Below are 26,486 nucleotides of genomic sequence, written 5' to 3'. Positions count from 1 at the left end.
AACTATGCACTAAAGCAGGAAAGGATATGAAAAGGTTTTTTTTTTTTCCTTCTGTGTTTGGAAAGTGCACCTTAGTGCTTATTTGTACTCCTTGCTTAAACTGCAGTCTTCAGCCTTTTTTTTTTTCCTCTCCTCTTAATCTTTGAATGGCTTTGGTTACACCTGTTTGAATCATGGATCCACAGAGTTTGGTTGCAGGTCTGAATAACCTGGCTACAAAGGTCCAGAACTTACAAGATTTTGTTATACGTGCTCCAATGTCTGAACCTAAGATCCCTATGCCTGAATTTTTTACCGGAGACAGATCCCGTTTTTTGAATTTCAGAAAGAATTGTAAATTGTTTTTGTCTCTGAAATCTCACTCTGCTGGTGATCCTGCGCAACAGGTTAAAATTGTTATTTCTCTATTGCGGGGTGACCCACAAAGTTGGGCATTTGCATTGTCGCCAGGGGATCCTGCGTTATTAAATGTAGATGCGTTTTTTCTGGCTTTGGGGTTGCTTTATGAAGAGCCTAATTTAGAGATTTTGGCTGAGAAAGCCTTGATAGCTCTTTCCCAAGGGCAAGATGAAGCTGAGATATACTGCCAGAAATTTCGTAAATGGTCGGTACTTACTAAATGGAATGAGTGCGCTCTAGCAGCTAATTTCAGAGAAGGTCTCTCTGATGCCGTGAAGGATGTCATGGTGGGGTTCCCTGTGCCTACAGGTCTGAATGATGCCATGAAATTGGCTATCCAGATTGATCGGCGTTTACGGGAGCGCAAATCTGTGCACCATATGGCGGTATCTTCTGAGCAAAAATCTGTGCACCATATGGCGGTATCTTTTGAGCAAAAACCTGTGCACCATATGGCGGTATCTTCTGAGCAAAAACCTGTGCACCATATGGCGGTATCTTCTGAGCAAAAACCTGTGCATCATTTGGCGGTGACCTCTGAAAAGGCACCAGAGCATATGCAATGCGATAGTGTATTGTCTAGAGGCGAACGACAGAATTACAGGCGCAAAAATGGGTTGTGCTTCTATTGTGGAGATCCAGCTCATGTTATATCAGCATGCTCTAAACGCATAAAGAAGGTTGATAAAAAGGTTGATAAATCTTTTTCTATGGGTACCTTGCAGTCTAAATTTCTTTTGTCCGTGACATTGATTTGTACTTTATCATCTGTTACTGTGGATGCTTATGTGGATTCTGGCGCCGCTCTGAGTCTCATGGATTGGTCCTTTGCCAAGCGTTGTGGGTTTGATTTAGAGCCTCTGGAGGTTTCTATTCCCTTAAAGGGTATTGATTCTACACCTTTGGCTAGCAATAAACCACAATATTGGACACAAGTGACTATGCATCTTTCCCCAGACCATCAGGAGATTATTCGTTTCCTTGTGTTATATAATCTACATGACGTATTAGTACTTGGATTACCATGGTTACAAATTCATAATCCAGTCTTGGACTGGAGATCAATGTCTGTGCTGAGTTGGGGATGTCGGGGGATTCATGGGGATGCACCTTTGGTTCCCATTTCTTCATCTACTCCCTCTGAGATCCCAGCATTTCTGTCAGATTTTTATGATGTCTTTCAGGAGCCTAAAACTGATTCTCTCCCCCCTCACAGAGAGTGTGACTGCGCTATTGAGTTGATTCCCGGTAGTAAATTTCCTAAGGGTCGCTTGTTTAATTTGTCTGTACCTGAACATACTGCTATGCGGGAATATATCAGAGAATCTTTAGAAAAGGGTCATATTCGCCCCTCTTTGTCTCCATTGGGGGCAGGGTTTTTCTTTGTGGGTAAAAAGGATGGTTCATTGAGACCTTGTATCGACTATCGACTTCTGAATAAGATTACTGTTAAATACCAGTACCCGTTACCTTTACTGACTGATCTTTTTGCTCGCATAAAGGGGGCTAAGTGGTTCACTAAGATCGATCTACGTGGTGCGTATAATTTGGTGCGGATTAAGCAGGGGGATGAGTGGAAGACCGCATTTAATACGCCTGAAGGCCATTTTGAGTATTTGGTAATGCCTTTCGGTCTCGCGAATGCCCCTTCCGTTTTTCAGTCCTTTATGCACGATATTTTCCGTGAATATCTGGATAAATTTATGATTGTGTATTTGGATGATATTTTGATTTTTTCGGAGGACTGGGAATCTCATGTTCAACAGGTCAGGAGAGTTTTTCAGGTTTTACGAGCTAATTCTCTATTTGTGAAGGGCTCAAAGTGTATTTTTGGGGTTCAGAGAATTTCCTTTCTGGGATATATTTTTTCCCCTTCATCTATGGAGATGGACCCTGTTAAGGTTCAGACTATTTGTGATTGGATACAACCTACTTCTCTAAAGAGTCTTCAGAAATTCTTGGGATTTGCTAATTTCTATCGCCGATTCATAGCGGGTTTTTCTGCCATTGCTAAACCTTTGACTGATTTGACCAAGAAGGGTGCTGATGTTGCTAATTGGTCCTCTGCGGCTGTGGAGGCCTTTCGGGAGCTTAAGCGCCGCTTTTCTTCTGCTCCTGTGTTGCGCCAGCCTGATGTTTCGCTCCCGTTCCAGGTTGAAGTAGATGCTTCCGAGATCGGAGCAGGTGCAGTTTTGTCGCAGAAAGGTCCTGACTGCTCAGTGATGAGACCATGTGCGTTTTTCTCTCGAAAGTTTTCGCCCGCTGAGCGAAATTATGATGTTGGAAATCGGGAGCTCTTGGCCATGAAGTGGGCATTTGAGGAGTGGCGTCATTGGCTTGAGGGTGCTAGACACCAGGTGGTGGTCTTGACTGACCACAAAAATCTAATTTATCTTGAGTCAGCCAGGCGTCTGAATCCTAGACAGGCGCGCTGGTCGTTGTTTTTCTCTCGATTTAACTTTGTGGTCTCATATCTGCCTGGGTCTAAGAATGTGAGGGCGGATGCCCTCTCTAGGAGTTTTGAGCCTGACTCGCCTGGTGATTCCGAACCTACTGGCATCCTGAAGGATGGGGTGATATTGTCAGCTGTCTCCCCAGACCTGCGGCGCTCTTTGCAGGAGTTTCAGGTGGATAGGCCTGATTGCTGTCCGCCTGGTAGACTGTTTGTCCCTGATGACTGGACCAGTAGAGTTATTTCGGAGGTTCACTCTTCCGCGTTGGCAGGTCATCCTGGAATTTTTGGCACCAGGGATCTGGTGTCTAGGTCTTTCTGGTGGCCTTCCTTGTCTCGAGATGTACGTATTTTTGTGCAGTCTTGTGATGTTTGTGCTCGGGCTAAGCCCTGCTGTTCCCGGGCCAGCGGGTTGTTGTTGCCCTTGCCTATTCCTAAGAGGCCTTGGACGCACATCTCTATGGACTTTATTTCTGACCTTCCTGTTTCTCGTAGGATGTCCGTCATCTGGGTGGTGTGTGACCGTTTTTCCAAGATGGTTCACTTGGTACCTTTGCCCAAATTGCCCTCCTCCTCTGAGCTGGTCCCTCTATTTTTTCAGAATGTTGTGCGTTTGCATGGTATTCCTGAGAATATAGTTTCTGACAGGGGTACTCAGTTTGTGTCTAGATTTTGGCGGGCGTTCTGTGCCAGGATGGGCATCGACTTGTCGTTTTCGTCTGCATTCCATCCTCAGACTAATGGCCAGACTGAGCGTACTAATCAGACCTTGGAGACTTACTTGAGGTGTTTTGTGTCCGCTGATCAGGACGATTGGCTTGATTTTTTGCCATTGGCAGAGTTTGCCCTTAACAATCGGGCTAGTTCTGCCACTTTGGTTTCTCCATTTTTTTGTAATTCAGGGTTTCACCCTCGCTTTTCGTCCGGTCAATTGGAATCTTCGGATTGTCCTGGAGTAGATGCTGTGGTTGATAGAATGCATCAGATTTGGGGACAGGTTGTGGACAATCTGAAGTTGTCCCAGGAGAAGACTCAACAGTTCACTAATCGTCATCGGCGTGTCGGTCCTCGTCTTTGTGTTGGGGACCTGGTTTGGTTGTCTTCTCGATTTGTTCCTATGAAGGTCTCGTCTCCTAAGTTTAAGCCTCAGTTTATCGGCCCTTATAGGATTCTGGAGGTTCTCAATCCTGTGTCCTTTCGTTTGGACCTCCCAGCATCTTTTACTATTCATAATGTTTTTCATCGGTCATTATTGCGGAGGTATGAGGTGCCGGTTGTTCCGTCTGCTGATCCTCCTGCTCCTGTGCTGGTTGAGGGTGAGTTGGAGTATGTGGTAGAAAAGATCTTGGACTCCCGTGTTTCCAGACGGAAACTTCAGTATCTGGTTAAGTGGAAAGGCTATGGTCAGGAGGATAATTCTTGGGTGACAGCATCTGATGTTCATGCTCCTGATTTGGTTCGTGCATTCCATAGTGCTCATCCAGATCGCCCTGGTGGTTCTGGTGAGGGTTCGGTGCCCCCTCCTTAAGGGGGGGTACTGTTGTGAATTCTGTTTGTGGGCTCCCCCGGTGGTGTTTTATGGTATTGCCACTTATTTGCCTTCTTCTATCCTTGATCACCTGTTGACACCCATTAGGGGAGTTTCCTATTTAAGGCTGCTTGGCTGCTGGTCCGATGCCGGCCAACAATGTATCAGTAGCATTCTGTTGCATTCTCCTGCCTCAAGTTCCAGTTCAGCTAAGTTGAATTTTGTTCCTAGTTAATGTTATTTTTTGTCCAGCTATCTGCAATGTGACTCTCTGCAGCTGGAAGCTCTCGTGGACTGAAATTGCCACTCCAGTGGCATGAGTTGTCACTGGAGTTTTAAAGTAATTTCAGGATGGTGTTTTTGAGTAGTGTTTTGAAGTTGACCGTGAAGTAACTCTTTCCTGTACTTCTGCTATCTAGTAAGCGGACCTCACTGTGCTAAATCTGCTGTTCATCCTACGTATGTCTTTTCCTCTTGACTCACCGTCAATATTTGTGGGGGCCTGCTATCTCTTTTTGGGGTTCATCTCTGGAGGTAAGGCAGGCCTGTATATTCCTCTGATAGGGGTAGTTAGATCTCCGGCTGGCGCGTGGTGTCTAGGGCATCGTAGGAAACACTCCCCGGCTACTTCCAGTGTTGTGTCAGGTTCAGGTCACGGTCACTTTAGTTTCCATCACCCGAGAGCTAGTCCGTTTGTTATTTTTGATTTCCCTGCCATTGGGAAAATCATAACAGTGTATGCTTGGTTTTAACGTAACTTAATTCTTTCATGAGTTATTTACAAGTTTATGACCACTTATAAAATGTGTTCAAAGTGCTGGCCATTGTGTTGGATTGTCAATGCAACCCTCTTCTTCCACTCTTGACACACCACTGATAGCAACACTGCAGAAGAAATGCTAGCACAGGCTTCCAGTATCGATTGTTTCAGATGCTGCACATCTCGTATTTTCACAGCATAGACAATTGCCTTCAGATGACCCCAAAGATAAAAGTCTAAGGGGGTCAGATCGGGAGACCTTTGTGGCCATTCAACTGGCCCCGGACGACCAATCCACTTTCCAGGAAACTGTTCATGTAGGAATGCTCAGACCTGACACCCATAATGTTGTGGTGTACCATCTTGCACCAGAGAATCTTATTTCTCATAGTCTGGGAGTCCTTCATGTGCGTTTTAGCAAACTCTATGCAGGCTTTCAAATGTTTGCACTGAGGAGAGGCTTCCGTTGGGTCACTCTGCAATAAAGGCCCAACTGGTGGAGGGCTGCAGTGATAGTTGACTTTGTGGAACTTTCTCCCATCTCCCTACTGCATCTCTGGAGCACAACCACAGTGATCTTTTAGTTCTTCTTTACCTCTCTCACCAAGGCTCTTCTCCCATGATTGCTCAGTTTGGCTGGACGGCCAGGTCTAGGAAGACTTCTGGTGGTCCCAAACTTCTTTTATTTAAGGATTTTTCCATTTAAGGATTATGGAGGCCACTGTGCTCTTAGGAGCTTTGAGTACTGCAGAAATTCTTTTGTAACCTTGGTCAGATCTGTGACTTGCCACAATTCTATCTCTGAGCTCCTTGGCCAGTTCCTTTGACCTCATGATTCTCATTTGGTCTCACAAATTGAGTCGTATCAGTTTATTTAAACACAGCTCTTCTCCAATGAAGGAGTAGAATCATCTCAAGGATCACAAGGAAATGGACAGCATCTGACTTAAAGGGGTTGTCCACTACTTTCAATTATCCCCCCTATGTATCCCCCCGGGGCCCCTGATGAATTGTGTAAATACCTTCCTTATCCGTTTTCGCCTGTGAGCAGCGCTATGCTGGTGGCTGAGTCCGGGTCACGTGACCCCCAGGCTTCAGCCGCCGCTCATTTCCGCCGACGTCACGTCAATTTCCAGACTCTGGAAATTGACGTGACGTCAGCAGCAGGCGTGTCCCAGCTGCACAGTCAGAGCAGTCACTCATCAAGAGTGACTGGGCTGTGGGCGGGGCTGGGGGGCTGCAGGCCTGTGCTGGGGGCAGGCAGGGCTAGGCAGGGATGATTGTCCCGGCGCGATGTTTGCGCGCCAGTGCGGGGGCTCTGTGTGCCGGCGTCGGTATGTGCGTGCTGGCGCCGGTGCGGGGGCTCTGTGTACCGGCGCCGGTATGTGCGTGCCAGCGCCGGTGCGGGGGCTCTGTGTACCGGCGCCGGTATGTGCGTGCCGGCGCCGGTATGTGCGTGCCGGTGCGGGGGCTCTGTGTGCCGGCGCCGGTATGTGCGTGCCGGTGCGGGGGCTTTGTGTGCCGGCGCCGATATGTGCGTGCCGGTGCGGGGGCTCTGTGTACCGGCGCCGGTATGTGCGTGCCGGCGCCGGTGCGGGGGCTCTGTGTGCTGGCGCTGGTATGTGGGGTCCGGCGCCGGTATGTGCTGGGTCTGCTGGGGGGGGGGGGTCTTTGGGGTGTGTGTGTGTGTCTCTCTCTCTGTGTGCAGGCATTGTCCGATGGGACTACAAGTCCCATCGGGCTCTGCCTGCTATACTAACAGTGAGTGACACATTAGCCAATGATGGGACAGTAGTACTCCCATCATCCGGTTAATGTGTTGAATGTAAAAAAAAAACAACACACATATACAGTACATACACACATACAGAACATGCGCCATGCAACGACATGCACCATGCGACAACATGCGCCATGCGACGACATGCAGCATGCGACAACATGCGCCAAGCGACGATATGCGCCATGCGACGACATGCGACAACATGCGCCATGCGATGACATGCAGCATGCGCCATGCGATGACATGCAGCATGCGACGACATGCGCCAAGCGACGATATGCGCCATGCGACAACATGCGCCGTGCGACGACATGCGACAACATGCGCCATGCGATGACATGCAGCATGCGCCATGCGACGACATGCAGCATGCGACAACATGCAGCATGCGACGACATGCAGCATGCGACAACATGCGCCATGCGACGACATGCAGCATGCGACGACATGCGCCATGTGACATCATGCGACATGCCGCATACAGTACATACATACAACATACTGTACATACAGTACATGTAACATAGAGTACATACTTACCATCACTTGTCACTTTGATCCCCGAAGCCAGTGTCATCTGTAAAAAATATTAAAATAATAAACAAACAATATACTCCCTGATCCGCAGAAATCCAGTTAAAACGAGTGTCCCACGACGATCTCCAGTGGAGACCAGGAGCATCAGCTGATGCAACCACTCTCCAGGGGCTCCAGGAACACAATGAGGGGAGGAAGGTATCCTTGCACAATGTATTCCCCACAATGTATTCCTACGCCCCTGTGAGAAAATAGTCCCTAGTCTCACTTTATGGCATTGCTGTATGAGACATTTTCCCATGCAGCAATTGCCATAAAGTAAGACTTTGAACTCAGGTAACCTCAGTGATGCACTGCAGGAGCCATTGTCTCCTGTCAGTGTGTCACTGAAGGTCCTATAGAGCAGTGACATCTCCCGATGTCACTGTTCTATAGGGGAGATCGTCGTGGGACACTCGTTATTAATTGGACTACGGCGGACAGGTAGTATACGTTTTATTATTTAACGTTTTTTGCAGGCGCTGAGGTATGGTAAGTATGGTTAAATGAAAAATATTAAAATACTTTTTACTAATGTGTGCGTGTTTTATTAACCCTTTATTAGTATTGGATTAATAACGAATAGGCGTCTTATTGACGCCTCTACGTTATTAACCCGGCTTAATGTCACCTTACAATAGCAAGGTGACATTAACCCCTTATTACCCCATATCCCACCGCTACACGGGAGTAGGAAGAGAGGGGCTAAGTGCCGGAATTGGCGCATCCTACAGATGCGCCATTTCTGGGGGGCTGCGGACTGGTATTTGTAGCCGGGGGGGCCCAATATCCATGGCCCCTCTCTAGGCTATGAATATCAGCCTGCAGCTGTCTGCATAGCCTTTCTGGCTATAAAATATAGGGGGACCCCACGTCATTTTTTTTGGGGGGTCCCCCTATTTTAATAGCTAATAAAGGCTACGCAGACAGCTGCGGGCTGATATTCATAGCAGGCTACAAATATTGGCCCCCGGCTGTCGGCTTTCCCCCTCTGGCGCAGAAAATTGCGCAGGAGCCCACGCCGTTTTTTTCAGTTTTTTTATTAAATTAAACGCTCATTAAGGCCTGTTTCACACTTGCGTCGGTACGGGTCCATCGCTATGCGTCGGGCCTACGTACTGACGCAGGTTGTGAAATTTGTGCACGTCGTGGGCAGTGGAAGCAGTTTTTCAAGGCATCCGCTGCCCATTCTGAAGTCCGGGGAGGAGGGGGCGGAGTTTTAGCCACGCATGCGCGGTAGAAAATGGCAGACGCGAGGGATGTGCCAATGGTCTGCCAAAATACGACGCATCGGTTGCACGACGGACGCGACATGTGGCCATCCGTCGCGATCCCTCACTAATACAAGTCTATGGGTAAAAAACGCATCCTTTGAGCACATTTGCAGGATCCGTTTTTTTCCCAAAAAGACGGATTGCTAAAAACGCAACTGTGAAAGTAGCCTTAGGCTGCTTTCACACTAGCATCGGTAAGGGTCCGTCGCGCTGCGTCGCTAATAAAAGTCTATGGAGAAAAAACGCACCCTGCAGACAACTTTGCAGGATGCGTTTTTCTCCACAACGACGCATTGCGACGTGCAGTGCACAACGCTAGTGTGAAAGAGGCCTTAGAAACATCGGCCTTTCTATTATATATCTATGGATATATCTATCCATAGATATATTTATAGATAGATATATCTATAGAAACAGATGTATCTATCCATATATTTGGCTGCTTTCACATATCAGGTTTTTGCCATGAGGCACAATCCAGCGAGTTTTGAAAAAAATGGCTCCATTTTTTTCCGCCGGATCCGTTTTTTTCTCATAGAGTTGTATTAGCGCCGGATTGCGCCTGATGGCCACACGTTTCATCCGTTTTTTGCCGGATCCGTCAAAAAAGCTGTTTCCGCCGGATAGAAAACACATACAGAGGAATGTTTTTTCTGTCCGGCGAAAAAACGCACAGCGACGGATCCGGCAAAAAATCGTATGAAACTGAGCTGTGAAATGATGAATCCGGCCTTGGAATCTGTTTTTTCATGCATGTTTCCATTCAAATCATGCACATTTTCCGTTTATTTACTTATTTCCAAAAACGGCATTAAAACCGCGCATAAACCGCACCAAAAAACGCATCAAAACTGCACCAAAAACTGCATCAAAACTGCACCAAAAACTGCATCAAAACCTGGTGCAGTTTTGGTGCAGTTTGCAGTTTTGGTGTGGTTTTGATGCAGTTTTTGGTGCGGTTTTGATGCAGTTCTTGGTGTGGTTTTGGTGCGGTTTTGATGCGTTTTTTTCAGTTTTGATGCGTTTTTATGCAGTTTTTTGCACGGTTTTGATGCATTTTTAAATTCGCTTTTGTTGCGGTTTTTACGCGGTTTTTAGGCATTTTGGTGTGTTTTTGAAAGGTAAATAAAGATTTATTATTGAACAAAAAAAAAGATTTGTGATGTCATTATTGTCCAACCTCCTCTTTTACATTTGTCCAACCCACACTCCATTAAACACACAGATAGACAGATAGATGATAGATTAAATGGATAGACAGATCTACATATAGATAGATCTATAGATGCATACATCTACAGTTAGGTCCATATATATTTGGACAGAGATAACATTTTTCTAATTTTGATTATAGATTTTACCACAATGAATTTTAGACAAAACAATTCAGATGCAGTTGAAGTTCAGACTTTCAGCTTTCATTTGAGGGTATCCACATTAAAATTGGATGAAGGGTTTAGGAGTTTCAGCTCCTTAACATGTGCCACCCTGTTTTTAAAGGGACCAAAAGTAATTGGACAGATTAAATAATTTTAAATAAAATGCTCATTTCTAGTACTTGGTTGAAAACCCTTTGTTGGCAATGACTGCCTGAAGTCTTGAACCCATGGACATCACCAGATGCTGTGTTTCCTCCTTTTTGATGCTCTGCCAGGCCTTCACTGTGGTAGTTTTCAGTTGCTGTTTGTTTGTGGGCCTTTCTGTCTGAAGTTTAGTCTTTAACAAGTGAAATGCTGCTCAATTGGGTTGAGATCGGGTGACTGACTTGGCCATTCAAGAATATTCCACTTCTTTGCTTTAATAAACTCCTGGGTTGCTTTGGCTTTATGTTTTGGGTCATTGTCCATCTGTAGTATGAAACGACGACCAATCAGTTTGGCTGCATTTGGCTGGATCTGAGCACACAGTATGGCGGCTCTGAAGACCTCAGAATTCATTCCTGTGTCACATCATCAATAAACACTAGTGACCCAGTGCCACTGGCAGCCATGCATGCCCAAGCCATCACACTGCCTCCGCCGTGTTTTACAGATGTTGTGGTATGGTTTGGATCATGAGCTGTACCACGCCTTCGCCATACTTTTCTCTTTCCATCATTCTGGTAGAGGTTGATCTTTGTTTCATCTGTCCAAAGAATGTTCTTCCAGAACTGTGCTGGCTTTTTTAGATGTTTTTTAGCAAAGTCCAGTTTAGCCTTTTTCTTCTTGATGCTTATGAGTGGCTTGCACCGTGCAGTGAACCCTCTGTATTTACTTTCATGCAGTCTTCTCTTTATGGTAGATTTGGATATTGATACGCCTACCTCCTGGAGAGTGTTGTTCACTTGGTTGGCTGTTGTGAAGGGGTTTCTCTTCACCATGGAGATTATTCTGCGATCATCCACCACTCTTGTCTTCCGTGGACGCCCAGGTCTTTTTGCATTGATGAGTTCACCAGTGATTTCTTTCTTTCTCAGGATGTTCCAAACTGTAGATTTTGCCACTCCTAATATTGTAGCAATTTCTCGGATGGTTTTTTTCTGTTTTCGCAGCTTAAAGATGGCTTGTTTCACCTGCATGGAGAGCTCCTCTGACCGCATGTTTACTTCACAGCAATACCTTCCAAATGCAAGCACCACACCTCAAATCAACTCCAGGCCTTTTATCTGCTTAATAGAGAATGTCATAACGAAGGGATTGCCCACACCTGTCCATGAAATAGCCTTGGAGTCAATTGTCCAATTACTTTTGGTCCCTTTAAAAACAGGGTGGCACATGTTAAGGAGCTGAAACTCCTAAACCCTTCATCCAATTTTAATGTGGATACCCTCAAATGAAAGGTGAAAGTCTGAACTTCAACTGCATCTGAATTGTTTTGTTTAAAATTCATTGTGGTAATGCCTATAACCAAAATTTGAAAAATGTTGTCTCTGTCCAAATATATATGGACCTAACTGTATCTATTCATATATCTATCTGTAGATGTGTCTGGATAGATATATCTAATGATAGATGTATGGATAGCGTAGGGTGTGTGTCCACTGTCCGGATTACATCCGAATGAGCTGCACAGCCCCGCACACATCCGAACAGCCCACAGACCCCGCACGCACCTGAACAGTCCCGCACAGTGCCACACACATCCGAACAGCCCGCAGACCCCGCCCGCCCACACCTAAACGCACACCGTCACCGCCCACACACTTCCATCCTCCCGAGCTGCAGCGTTTCTCGGACCCACATCCGCAGCAAAACTGCAGATCTTTTTTACATCTGCGGTTTTGCTGCGGATGTGCCCAACTCAATGAAAGTCTAAAGGTGCAGAAACGCTGCAGTTCCGCACAAAAGAAGTGACATGCTGCGAGAAAAAAAAGCTGCGTTTTGGTGCGGCTTTTTCCGCAGCATGTGCACAACAAGTCTGCAGCTCCCATAGACTTACATTGGTTATGCACTACACTGCGGATTTGATGCAATTCAGTGCGGCAAAAAACCCTGCGGATCTGCAGTCAAATCCGCAACATGTGCACACAGCCTTAGCATTTAGGGAACCTAGCAAAAAAGCCAAGCAAAAAAACAAGTGTGGGATTGCACTTTTTTTGCCATTTCATTGCACTTTGAATTTTTTTCACATTTTCTGTTACACGACATGGTAAAACCAATGATGTCGTTCAAAAGTAGAACTTGTCCCGCAAAAGATAAGCCCTCACATGGCCATATAGATGGAAAAATTATGGCTCTGGAAAGAAGGGGAGCGATAAACGAAAACAAAAAAGCTCCAGGGGTGAAGGGGTTTAGAAACATGGATATGGACATATCTATGGAAATAGACATAGATATATCTGTATCTGTCTATCTATCTATCTATCTATCTATCTATCTATCTATCTATCTATCCAGGGCCGTTACATGATTCTATGGGGCTGGGCTGCATTACATTCTATGGGGGCTGTGCTGTATTACATTCTATGGGGCTGTGCTGTATTACATTCTATGGGGCTGTGCTGTATTACATTCCATGGGGGCTGTGCTGTATTACATTCTATGGGGCTGTGCTGTATTACATTCTATGGGGCTGTGCTGTATTACATTCCATGGGGGCTATGCTGCATTACATTCTATGGGGCTGTGCTGCATTACATTCTATGGGGGCTGGCTGCATTACATTCTATGGGGGCTGTGCTGCATTACATTCTATGGGGCTGTGCTGTATTACATTCTATGGGGCTGTGCTGTATTACATTCTATGGGGCTGTGCTGTATTACATTCTATGGGGCAGTGCTGCATTACATTCTATGGGGGCTGGCTGCATTACATTCTATGGGGGCTGTGCTGCATTACATTCTATGGGGCTGTGCTGTATTACATTCTATGGGGGCTGTGCTGCATTACATTCTATGGGGGCTGGCTGCATTACATTTTATGGGGGCTGTGCTGCATTACATTCTATGGGGCTGTGCTGTATTACATTCTATGGGGCTGTGCTGTATTACATTCTATGGGGCTGTGCTGTATTACATTCTATGGGGCTGTGCTGTATTACATTCTATGGGGCTGTGCTGTATTACATTCTATGGGGCAGTGCTGCATTACATTCTATGGGGCTGTGATGTATTACATTCTATGGGTACTGTGTTGTATTACATTCCATGGGGGCTGTGTTGCATTACATTCTATGGGGCTGTGCTGTATTACATTCTATGGGGCTGTGCTGTATTACATTCTATGGGGCTGTGCTGCATTACATTCTATGGGGCTGTGCTGCATTACATTCTATGGGGCTGTGCTGCATTACATTCTATGGGGCTGTGCTGCATTACATTCTATGGGGCAGTGCTGCATTACATTCTATGGGGGCTGTGCTGTATTACATTCTATGGGGACTGTGTTGTATTACATTCTATGGGGGCTGTGTTGCATTACATTCTATGGGGCTGTGCTGTATTACATTCTATGGGGACTGTGCTGTATTACATTCTATGGGGCTGTGCTGTATTACATTCTATGGGGCTGTGCTGTATTACATTCTATGGGGACTGGCTGCATTATGTTCTATGGGGGCTGGCTGTATTACATTCTATGGGGACTGAGCTGTATTACATTCTATGGGGGCTGTGCTGTATTACATTCTATGGGGGCTGTGCTGCATTACATTCTATGGGGGCTGTGCTGTATTACATTCTATGGGGGCTGGCTGTATTACATTCTATGGGGCAGTGCTGCATTACATTCTATGGGGCTGTGCTGTATTACATTCTATGGGGCTGTGCTGTATTACATTCTATGGGGCTGTGCTGTATTACATTCTATGGGGCTGTGCTGTATTACATTCTATGGGGACTGGCTGCATTATGTTCTATGGGGGCTGGCTGTATTACATTCTATGGGGACTGAGCTGTATTACATTCTATGGGGGCTGTGCTGTATTACATTCTATGGGGGCTGTGCTGCATTACATTCTATGGGGGCTGTGCTGTATTACATTCTATGGGGGCTGGCTGCATTACATTCTATGGGGCAGTGCTGCATTACATTCTATGGGGCTGTGCTGTATTACATTCTATGGGGCTGTGCTGCATTACATTCTATGGGGCTGTGCTGCATTACATTCTATGGGGCTGTGCTGCATTACATTCTATGGGGGCTGTGCTGTATTATAGTCTATGGGGCTGTGCTGCATTACATTCTATGGGGACTGGCTGCATTACATTCTATGGGGACTGGCTGCATTACATTCTATGGGGGCTGTGCTGTATTACATTCTATGGGGCTGTGCTGTATAATAGTCTATGGGGGCTGTGCTGTATTACAGTCTATGGGGGCTGTGCTGCATTACATTCTATGGGGACTGGCTGCATTACATTCTATGGGGACTGGCTGCATTACATTCTATGGGGGCTGTGCTGCATTACATTCTATGGGGGCTGGCTGCATTACATTCTATGGGGCAGTGCTGTATTACATTCTATGGGGACTGGCTGCATTACATTCTATGGGGCTGTGCTGCATTACATTCTATGGGGGCTGTGCTGTATTACATTCTATGCGGACTGGCTGCATTACATTCTATGGGGACTGGCTGCATTACATTCTATGGGGGCTGTGCTGTATTACATTCTATGGGGACTGAGCTGTAATGCTGGATACAGCTGTAATTATATGTTATATAGTCGTGTTACACTCCCCTCACTTCCTGTAGCCTACAAGTGTACAAAGATATTATACAGTCACCAAGTGACAAGTGGGCCTGTGTGACTTCAAAATGCCAGGGCTGAATTTTAAGTCCCAGTTCGGCCCTGTATCTATCCCTCTATCTGTGTGTAATGGAGTGTGGGTTGGACAAATGTAAAAGAGGAGGTTGGACAGAAATGACATCACAAATCTTTTTGTGGATAGAGGGGGGAGAGGAGGGAGGGGTTTGGGTGTGTTTTGGAGTGGGTGTGCCAGGTGCAGTTACAGGCAGTGCAATGCATCATGGAACTTGTAGTATTAGAGCACAATAACTCAGGAGAAAGGAAGTTGTCGATTAACCCCATGAGAGCTGAATCCAGCACTAAAGATGTGCTGCTACAGCATGATAAAAGGTAATATTGCTAAAATAAACACAGTAGATGTTTTCAGTGGCACATAATAGCAAGATTTATGAAAAAAAAAAAGGTTATAGTAGTGGACAACTTCTTTAACCCCTTACTGACCTCGGACGTACTATACCGTCCGAGGTCAGCTCCCCTGCATTGATGCAGGGCTCCGCGGTGAGCCCGCATCAAAGCCGGGACATGTCAGCTGTTATGAACAGCTGACATGTGCCCGCAATAGGCGCGGGCAGAATCGCGATCTGCCCGCACCTATTAACTAGTTAAATGCCGCTGTCAAACGCAGACAGCGGCATTTAACTACCGTATCCGGCCGGGCGGCCGGATATGACGTCATCGCCGACCCCCGTCACATGATCGGGGGTCGGCGATGCTTCTGAATGGTAACCATAGAGGTCCTTGAGACCTCTATGGTTACTGATCGCTGGTGGCTGTGAGCGCCACCCTGTGGTCGGCGCTCACAGCACACCTGCAATTCTCCTACATAACAGCGATCTGATGATCGCTGTTATGTAGCAGAGCCGATCGGGCTATGCCTGCTTCTAGCCTCCATGGAGGCTATAGAAGCATGGCAAAAGTGAAAAAAAAAAGTTTTTAAAAATGTGAAAAAAATAAAAAAAACATAAAAGTTTAAATCACCCCCCTTTCGCCCCAATCAAAATAAATCAATAAAAAAAAAATCAAACCTACACATATTTGGTATCGCCGCGTTCAGAATCGCCCGATCTATCAATAAAAAAAAACATTAACCTGATCGCTAAATGGCGTAATGAGAAAAAAAATCGAAACGCCAGAAATACGTTTTTTTGGTCGCCGCGACATTGCATTAAAATGCAATAACGGGCGATTAAAAGAACGTATCTGCACCAAAATGCTATAATTAAAAACGCCAGCTCGGCACGCAAAAAATAAGCCCTCACCTGACCCCAGATCACGAAAAATGGAGACGCTACGAGTATCGGAAAATGGCGCAATTTTTTATTTTTTTTTTGCAAAGTTTGGAATTTTTTTTCACCACTTAGGTAAAACATAACCTAGACATGTGAGGTGTCTATGAACTCGTACTGACCTGGAGAATCATAATGGCAGGTCAGATTCAGCATTTAGTGAACCTAGCAAAATAGGCAAGCAAAAAACAAGTGTGGGATTGCACTTTTTTTTCAATTTCACTGCACTTGGAATTTTTTTCCCGTTTTCTAGTACACGACATGGTAAAACCAATGATGTCGTTCAAAAGTACAACTCGTCCCGCAAAAAATAAGCCCTCACATGGCCAAATTGACGGAAAAATAAAAAAGTTATGGCTCTGTGAAGGAGGGGAGCGAAAAACGAAAACGGAAAAACGAAAAATCCCAAGGTCATGAAGGGGTTAAATATGAGTGTCTGAGCAAAAGGTCTGAACACTTATGACCATGTGATACTTCGGTTTTTCTTTTTTAATAAATTTGCAAAAATTTCTACATTTCTGTTTTTTTCCATTAAGATGGCGTGCAGAGTGTACATTAATGAGAAAAAAAAATAACTTTTTGAATTTACCAAATGGCTGCAATGAAAGAAAGAGTGAAAAATTGAAAAGGGTCTGAATACTTTCTGTACCCACTGTACATGGCAGGCTCCTGCAGTATGTCATGAAGAGGTTAACGTGTGTCACTCTCAATACTAGCCCTGTCACCATTGTATTCTCTTTAAGCACCTTTGAATGTTACACTGGCCCTAACGGATAGGGTTCACCGATATTTCCTACTAGGTCGCAAGTCCTAAATATGTGAGTGCCAAAACTGTAGAAAAAAAAGACATAGACCACACATCCAAAAATCATACATTGATTTAATTTCGCTAGGCATAGATTTACAAAACTGAACATGAGGTTCTTAGTTTAACATTCTGATCAGACTTTATGAAGCCCACTACCATGTCACAGTGAACCTCTCAGTGGGTCCCTAAACTAAAAAGTGCAGCATGGTGTTCAAACCATCATCGCAGCGACGATATATCACCATGGTGGGCGACCTGGTGCCTGACAGCACCCATGCTGCGAGGCTGAGTCCCCATGACTTCAGGGCACAACACCCCACAAGCACAACAGCACAGCAACAATGACCGCCACACTGCACAAACACCAGTGATTAACCCCTTTCTGACATATGACGTACTATTCCGTCGAGGTGGTATGGGCCCGTATGACCACCGATGGGATAGTACGTCATCACTGATCAACCGCCCTCATGCGGGGAGCGCAACCAATCAGGGCCGGGTGTCAGCTGACTATCTCAGCTGACATCCGGCACTATGTTCCAGGAGCGGTCACGGACCTCTCTTGGCACATTAACCCCCAGCACACTGCGAGCAAAGATGATCGCAGCGTTCCGGCGGCACAGGGAAGCAGCGCACAGGGAGGGGGCTCCCTGCGTGCTTCCCTGAGACCCTCGGAGCAACGCAATGTGATCGTGTTGCTCCGAGGGTCTCCTACCTCCTCCCTGCAGGCCCGGATCCAAAATGGTTACTTGGGGCCTTCCGGGTCCTGCAGGGAGGTGGCTTGCAAGTGCCTGCTCAGAGCAGGCGCCTGCAAGCCTCCTGCAGTGCCTGTGTGATCGCTGATCTGACACAGTGCACTGCAAAGTGTCAGATCTGCAATCTGACACTATAGCATAATGCCCCCCCTGGGGCAATGTAAAAAAGTATAATAATATATATATTTACATGTGTAAAAAAAAAAATCCCTAAATAACGAAAAAAATATATATATATTGTTCCGATAAATACATTTATTTATCTAAATTAAAAAAAAGAAAGTACACATATTTAGTATCGCCGCGTCTGTAACGACCTGACCTATAAAACTGTCCCAGTAGTTAACCGCTTCAGTGAACACCAATAAAAAAAAAAAACGACGCTTTATTATCATACCGCCAAACTAAAAGTGGAATAACACGCGACCAAAAAGACAGATATAAATAACCATGGTACCGCTGAAAACGTCATCTTGTCCCACAAAAAACGAGCCACCACACAGCATCATCAACGAAAAAAATAAAAAAGTTATAGTCCTCAGAATAAAGCGATGCAAAAATAATTATTTTTTATATAAAATAGTTTTTATCATATAAAAGCGCCAAAACATAAAAAATAATATAAATGAAGTATCGCTGTAATCGTACCGACCCGAAGAATAAAACTGCTTTATTAATTTTACCAAACGTGGAACGGTATAAATGCCTCCCCAATAGAAATTCATGAATAGCTGGTTTTTGTTCATTCTACCTCACAAAAATCGGAAAAAAAAGCGATCAAAAAATGTCACGTGCCCGAAAATGTTACCAATAAAAGCGCCAATTCGTCCCACAAAAAAACAAGACCTCAAATGACTCTGTGGACCAAAATATGGAAATTATAGTTCTCAAAATGTGGAGAACGCAAAAACTATTTTTTGCAATAAAAAGCGTCTTTTAGTGTGTGACGGCTGCCAATCATAAAAATCCGCTAAAAACCCCGCTATAAAAGTAAATCAAACCCCCCCTTCATCACCGCCTTAGTTAGGGAAAAATAATAAATTTAAAAAAAATGTATTTATTTCCATTTTACGATTAGGATTAGGGTTGGAGCTAAAGTTAGGGTTGGGGCTAAAGTTAGGGTTAGGGTTGTGGTTAAAGATAGGGTTGGGGTTAGGATTAGGGTTGGGGCTAAAATTAGGGTTAGGGTTCGAGTTAGGGTTGGGGCTAAAGTTAGGGTTGGGGCTTAAGTCAGGGTTGGGGCTAAAGTTAGTGTTTGGATTACATTTACGGTTGGTATTAGGGTTGGGATTAGGGTTAGGGGTGTGGTTAGGGTTATGGTTGGGATTAGGGTTAGGGGTGTGTTTGGGATAGGGTTTGTTAGAATTGGGGGTTTCCACTGTTTAGGCACATCAGGGGCTCTCCAATGGTGTCCGATCTCAATTCCAGCCAATTCTGCATTGAAAAAGTAAAACCGTGCTCCTTCCTTTCCGATCTCACCCGTGCGCCCAAACAGGGGTTTACCCCAACATATGGGGTATCAGCGTACTCAGGACAAATTGGACAACTTTTGGGGTCCAATTTCTCCTGTTACCCTTGGGAAAATACAAAACTGGGGGCTAAAAATTAATTTTTGTGGAAAAAAAAAATAATTTTTATTTTCACGGCTCTGCATTATAAACTCTAGTGAAACACTTGGGGGTGCAAAGTTCTCACAACACATCTAGATAAAGTTCCTCGGGGGGTCTAGTTTCCAATATGGGGTCACTTGTGGGGGGTTTCTACTGTTTAGGTACATCAGGGGCTCTGAAAATACAATGTGATGCCTGCAGACCAATCCATCTAAGTCTGCATTCCAAACTGCGCGCCTTCCCTTCCGAGCTCTGCCATGCGCCCAAATGGTGGTTTCCCCCACATTGGGGTATCAGCGTACTCAGGACAAATTGGACAACAACTTTTGGGGTCCAGTTTCTCCTGTTACCCTTAGGAAAATACAAAACTGGGGGCTAAAAAATATTTTTTGTGGAAAAAAAAAAGAATTTTTATTTTCATGGCTCTGGGTTATAAACTGTAGTGAAACACTTGGAGGTTCAAAGTTTTCACAACACATCTAGATAAGTTTACTCCCACATATGGGGTATCAGCGTACTCAGGACAAATTGCACAACAACTTTTAGGGTCCTGTTTCTTTTGTTACCCTTGGGAAAAAAAAAAATTGGGGGCAAAAGGATTTTTGTGAAAAAATGTGATTTTTTATTTTTACGGTTCTACATTATAAACTGTGAAGCACTTGGTGGGTCAAAGTGCTCACCACACATCTACATAAGTTCCTTAGGAGGTCTACTTTCCAAAATGGTGTCACTTGTGGGGGGTTTCAATGTTTAGGCACATCAGGGGCTCTCAAAACGTGACATTGCATCCCATCTCAATTCCAGTCAATTTTGCATTGAAAAGTCAAATGGTGCTCCTTCCCTTCCGAGCTCTGCCATTCGCCCAAATTGTGGTTTGGTTTACCCCCACATATAGGGTATCAGCGTATTCAGGACAAATTGCACAACAACTGTTGGGGTCCAATTTCTCCTGTTACCCTTGGTAAAATAAAACAAATTGGAGCTGAAGTAAGTTTTTTGTGAAAAAAAGTTAAATGTTCATTTTTTTTTTAAACATTCCAAAAATTCCTGTGAAACACTTGAAGGGTTAAAAAACTTCTTGAATGTGGTTTTGAGTAGCTTGAGATGTGCAGTTTTTAGAATGGTGTCACACTTGGGTATTTTCTATGATAAAGACCCCTCAAAGTGACTTCAAATGTGACTTGGTCCCTAAAAAAATGGTGTTGTAAAAATGAGAAATTGCTGGTCACCTTTTAACCCTTATAACTCCCTAACAAACAAAAAAAATGTTGGTTCCAAAATTGTGCTGATGTAAAGTAGACATGTGGGAAATGTTACTTATTAAGTATTTTGTGTGACATATCTCTGTGATTTAAGGACATAAAAATTCAAAGTTGGAAAATTGCAAAATTTTCAAAATGTTCGCCACATTTCCGTTTGTTCACAAATAAACGCAGGTAATATCAAATAAATTTTACCACTATTATGACGTACAATATGTCACAAGAAAACAATGTCAGAATCATCAGGACCCGTTGAAGCGTTCCAGAGTTATAACCCCCTGCTCACAACCTGTACCATATGTCTAAACTGGAAGTAACATCTCAGTTCACTCAGGGTCTTCTTTTAGGAATGACAGGTGTTTTTCTCTGGCCGCCGATCAACATCTGACTTTTATGGCTTGATCTGCGAAGTCGGTCTTCAATGCTTTACCTAAAAAGACAGTCTTTGGTGCTTGAACTACATAGTCGAGACGTCCCCAGGATCAGACCGCTCTAAGGTACAATGAGCACAATATCTTCCACGAGCCCGTCCTTTTGCCCTGACTTGTGCTTCACGGTCCTGGCCTTTTATATTTAGCAACTGTGTCACAGATGTCACTTGACCCGGTGTCCCCCTCAAATTATTTCATCTAGGGAACACACTCTCCGTCCTTCAGTTCCTGCCTATACAGTGCAGCCAGCAGATGGTGGCATTTACTTGCAGGTGCTGTGCAATGTTGACTGAATGCATCTTCCATTTGCCACCCCTTTACAACTGAATACAGATTTGATAGAATTTTGATTGAATTGAGATTGAAAGGTCAGTCCAGAGGAAGAAGCACAATTCTCTGATAATATATATTGCATTTTCATTAGTATTCTTGATTAACAAACTTAAAATTAAAATGACAAGTTACTCTTTGAATACTGTGCAATTTATGTTCTAGCAACACTGAAGTATATAATGCCACCTAGACTGATATACAACCAGTTCCACATTTTGTGTCACTTTTAAATCTTCTTTAATCATCTTCATTTTTTACAACAACACAAATGTACCCCAATTTACATCTTTGTAAGGAAATATGCTTATAAGCAGCCAGGTGTTCAATGACTATACGAAATAATCCTTCCTCACAATGCAATGTATAATCTGTGTTATAAAGATCCATAGAGGCTCAGATACACTGCTACATATTATTCACTAACTTCTTTAGTAACTTTATTCTAGATGTTAATGTAAAAGTTCTCATAGAAGCCAAGGCAATAAACATTTAAAATGTGGCCCTGATGATAATAATCTTTATTTTTATATAGCGCTCACAATCTAAATTCCCTATCAGTATGTCTTTGGAATGTGGGAGGAAACCGGAGAACCCGGAGGAAACCCACGCAAACACGGAGAGAACATACAAACTCTTTGCAGATGTTGTCCTTGGTGGGGCTTGAACCCAGGACTCCAGCGCTGCAAGGCTGCTGTGCTAACCACTGCGCCACCGTGCTGCCCATATGTCCAGTAATGTCCAGTGGTGGAGAACAGAGACCGAGCCCGGAATCTGCCTCGTTCTGCAGTAGGAAACTCACTTATTCAGTGAGTGCATCTAGCTGCTTGCTGCTGAATGTCCAGTAATGTTACATCCAGGGGTGGAGGACAGAGACCAAGTCTGGAATCTGCCTCGTTCTGCAGTAGGAAACTCACTTATTCAGTGAGTGCATCTAGCTGCTTGCTGCTGAATGTCCAGTAATGGTACATCCAGGGGTGGAGGACAGAGACCGAGCCCGGAATCTGCCTCGTTCTGCAGTAGGAAACTCACTTATTCAGTGAGTGCATCTAGCTGCTTGCTGCTGAATGTCCAGTAATGGTACATCCAGGGGTGGAGGACAGAGACCGAGCCCGGAATCTGCCTCGTTCTGCAGTAGGAAACTCACTTATTCAGTGAGTGCATCTAGCTGCTTGCTGCTGAATGTCCAGTAATGGTACATCCAGGGGTGGAGAACAGAGACCAAGTCTGGAATCTGCCTCGTTCTGCAGTAGGAAACTCACTTATTCAGTGAGTGCGTCTAGCTGTTGAATGTCCAGTAATGTCATATCCGGTGCTGATGTAAAGTCGTCTCCAGCTGGATCCCATGTTCTTTGTGGGTTCACAGCGAGACCCCGCCCTGCCTCACCTGCAAAATAAATGTCACAACATTAGCAAAACAGTAAAGATGACTATATGGATATGGAGACAGATTTTAATGAGCAAGACAGCTGGAAAAGTATATATGTCATTCATTATTTCCAGATTATATTGCTTGTGGAGACTTAAAGGAAATGCAATGCTTCCCAGGGAATCTGAATAAGTAAATGGCCTCTTCAGAGAGGAAGAGGATGTGAACTCTCTCAAATTCCCAGGGAAGAATTGTCTACACGAAGAAACCTAAACCCTTAAGCCCCATGTCAGACGTCTCTCACGCAGGAAAATCAGATCTCTTGCTTTACACTGATGAGCATCAAACACCCCGAAACACATATCTGCAATGGGAATTTCTGCTTTGGCTTCTTTTCCTAAGTTATGTGGCAAGGTTTTTTAAAAAGTCGATAGTGACTTTTAAGATTGCTACTTGGAATAGATGGCACTACTGTTCATGTCCTCTGCCTCTCTGAAGAGGCTTCTTACATTATATTACAGTCTTTACAGGCAATGAACTGATCCTAGCCTTACAGGCCATCCTCTGACAGATTGACTACTAGATTATCGATTAGTCTCTTATTGAAAGGAAATGGATTTTAGAAACATTAACAGAACCAGTATGGAAACTCCCCTCTGTATCACTCTGTCACTGTTACTTTGCTTACTGTAAGTGATAGCTGTAATTTGTGTTTAACCCCTTCTCATGTACATCACCATGGAATCAATGGTGCTATATGAATAAATAATAGTAATAATATGTTGCCGGTACCAGCTAGACTCCATACAAAGACCGGTTTTGGCTCCCAGTCTGAAGCTTTAGCTTGCACAATTAAAAATATCGCTATCAACATTAAGGTCTGGAGTGATCAATTTCTAACTAGTTATCCCACTGCTTGTTAATGCTAGAACATAACATACTGTATATCATTAAACATATATTTAAGTCTTAAGAACTTACTGTCGGTTTTGGCTGGGACGGGCTTCATCTTCCGAGAAGCCAGTAGGACGTTCAGATGCTTTAAGAAAAATAAGCAGAGGAGGTGGAACATGTTTTTTGTCCTCTTGATGTCCTGTAAAATACAATGTTAGTGAGACTAGTTGATCATGAAAAGAACATTGATTCTACTCTACAGCCATCCTGGGATTGGAGACCCCCAGCATACTAGGAAATGACTTAAGGGGAAACTGTCACCATGAAAACACAGTTCTATCTGCAGACATCATATAATAGATCTGGGGGATGAGTAGATTCATATATAATGTAGTTGTGTGAGAAAACATTCAGTGTTACCTGTGTTTTAATCATTGGTTCCTTTGCTTTTTCTTGGATTTTCGGACCAATTGGCGGTACTATCACTAACTGACACATTTCTTTGTCCATGTATGTATACAGAGGTAGCTGTCAACCACGGATAGGACTGCCCACTGGACCACAAATCCCAGAAAGAGCAGAAGTTTAAATGATTAACTCCTACATGACCTATGACATATATATATACGTCATAGTTTGTGCTCTGCATTACATGCAGGCTACTATTATGAACCTTCATGTTTTTAGGCACATGAGAGCTGATCTGATCACACTGTCATGTGCCCCTAACAGCCGTGAGTGTAATCATGATCCACCCATAGCTGTTAACCTGTTAAATGCTGCTGTCAATTTACAAAACGGCTGCATTTATCATGTTCACGGCAGAAGCGCGTCACTAATCTCACCCATCGTCATGCCCGTCACATAAATACGAGGTGCCAATGGGATAGCATGACAACCCGGGGTCTGCAAGAGACCCCTGTGGTTGTCATTGCTGATCTGCTATGAGCGCCGCCCTAAGCCCAGCGCTCATAGTAAATGATCATTTCTGCTACAGGCAGCAGGGCTGAAGCGAACAGATGATTGCAGCTTCAAGTCTCCTAAATAGAGTATTGAAACAAGTAAAAAGTGGAAACAAATGTTTTTAAAAACATGAAGAGAATTAAAAAAATAAAAATTCAAATCACTCGCTTTTACTCCATTCAAAATAAAGTGATAAAACAAAAAAATTTGAATAGACACATATTTGGTATCAAAGCATTCAGAAATGTCCGAGCTATCAAAATATAAAAATAATTAATCTGATCAGTAACTAATGTAATGAGAAAAAAAAAAAAAAATCAAAATTTCAGAATTAAGTTTCTTTGGTCTCCGCAACATTGCAATAACAGGCAATCAAAAGATCATGTCTGCACCAATATAGCATCAATAAAATGTCAGCTCGATGTGCAAAAAATAAGCCCTCACCCGGCCCAAGATCCTAAAAATTGGAGACATTATGTGTCTAGGAAAATGGTGCCATTGTTTTTTTTTTGGTTTTTTTTACAAACTTTCGATTTATTGCTCACCACTTACCGTAAATAAAAAGAACCTAGACATATTTGGTGTAAGAGAACTCAGCTGGAGAATCATAATGGCAGGTCAGTTTTAGCATTTAGTGAGCATGGTAAAAAAAAAAAAAAAACTATTCAAAAATGAAAAAAGCAAGAAGAACGGCACCAGATACAACGGTATAGATCAAGCGACCAAAACTAGTCCGATTGTTACTCAGCAGGTGGTGTTCAACACGCTTCTTGTGGTGCTCGACATCATATATATAGTCTTTGAAAAATGCGTACACCAGAGACAGAGGAAGATGTGGCACTCACCAAATCGTGTTACAATAAAAGTCCTTTATTTCGCCATTACATGGATTAAGGACGTCACTTCATAGGCTGTGGGTACGTGCGAGGGTGCATGGTCACACAGGACCTGTATGATCATGGTGTTTTTGAGGATTTCTCTCTTTTCCGCCATGGGTCCGTGAGGAGCGACATCAGTCACAATATTTGTTTTGCCCTCATGCTTTCCCGTAATGTAGAATATTGAAATTAGGTTAAAATCTCACTAAGGACAACATTTGCAAGGAGTTTGTGTGGGTTTCCTCCGGGTTCCTCCCACACTCCAAAGACATACTGAGGGGGGGATTTTGATTGTAAGCCCCAATGGGGACAGTGATAACAATGTAAGTAAAACGTTGTGGAAATAATGGCGCTACATACAGTGGGGAAAATAAGTATTTGACACACTGCCAATTCTGCAAGTTTACCCACCTACAAAGAATGGAGAGTTCTGTAATTTTTAATGTAAGTAAACTTCAACTGTGAGGCCGGCCTCACACTAGCGAGTTTTACGGACGTATGAGCGCATAAACTACGTCCGTAAAACTCGCAAAATAAACGGTACAATTATTCTCAATGGGGCTGCTCCTATTAGCCGTATATTACGGTTCAGTATTATACGGCTTTCTACGGCCGTACAAAATCGCAGCATGCTGCGTTTGTCACCGTATTGCGCAAAAAAATCACCAATGAAAGTCTATGGGGGCGAGAAAAATACGGATTCTACACTGACCAGCAGTGTGACTTGCGAGAAATACGCAGCGGTGTTAGTGAAAAGTCGGTAATTCAATTGCCGGCTTTTCATTTCTCCTGCACAAACCCGACAGGATATGAGACATGGTTTACATACAGTAAACCATCTCATATCCCTTTTTTTTTGCATATTCCACACTACTAATGTTAGTAGTGTGTATGTGCA

At 44.0% G+C, this 26,486-nt stretch overlaps 1 pseudogene across 1 annotated transcript in view; it reads right to left on the bottom strand.

Moving 5' to 3' along the window:
- LOC143804464 (DNA-directed RNA polymerase I subunit RPA2-like) overlaps window positions 1-26,486 on the bottom strand; it is a 129,403-nt pseudogene that overhangs the window by 90,616 nt on the left and 12,301 nt on the right. Inside the window, exon 3 of the transcript XR_013221029.1 lies at window positions 23,835-23,946. The product of XR_013221029.1 is annotated as a DNA-directed RNA polymerase I subunit RPA2-like (transcript). The remainder of the gene's footprint in view (window positions 1-23,834; window positions 23,947-26,486) is intronic.

This window comes from Ranitomeya variabilis, chromosome 2 (genome assembly GCF_051348905.1).
Source record: "Ranitomeya variabilis isolate aRanVar5 chromosome 2, aRanVar5.hap1, whole genome shotgun sequence".
NCBI lineage: Eukaryota > Metazoa > Chordata > Amphibia > Anura > Dendrobatidae > Ranitomeya > Ranitomeya variabilis.
Note: the sequence above shows the minus strand (reverse complement) of the source record. Positions and strands in the feature narration are given on the sequence as shown.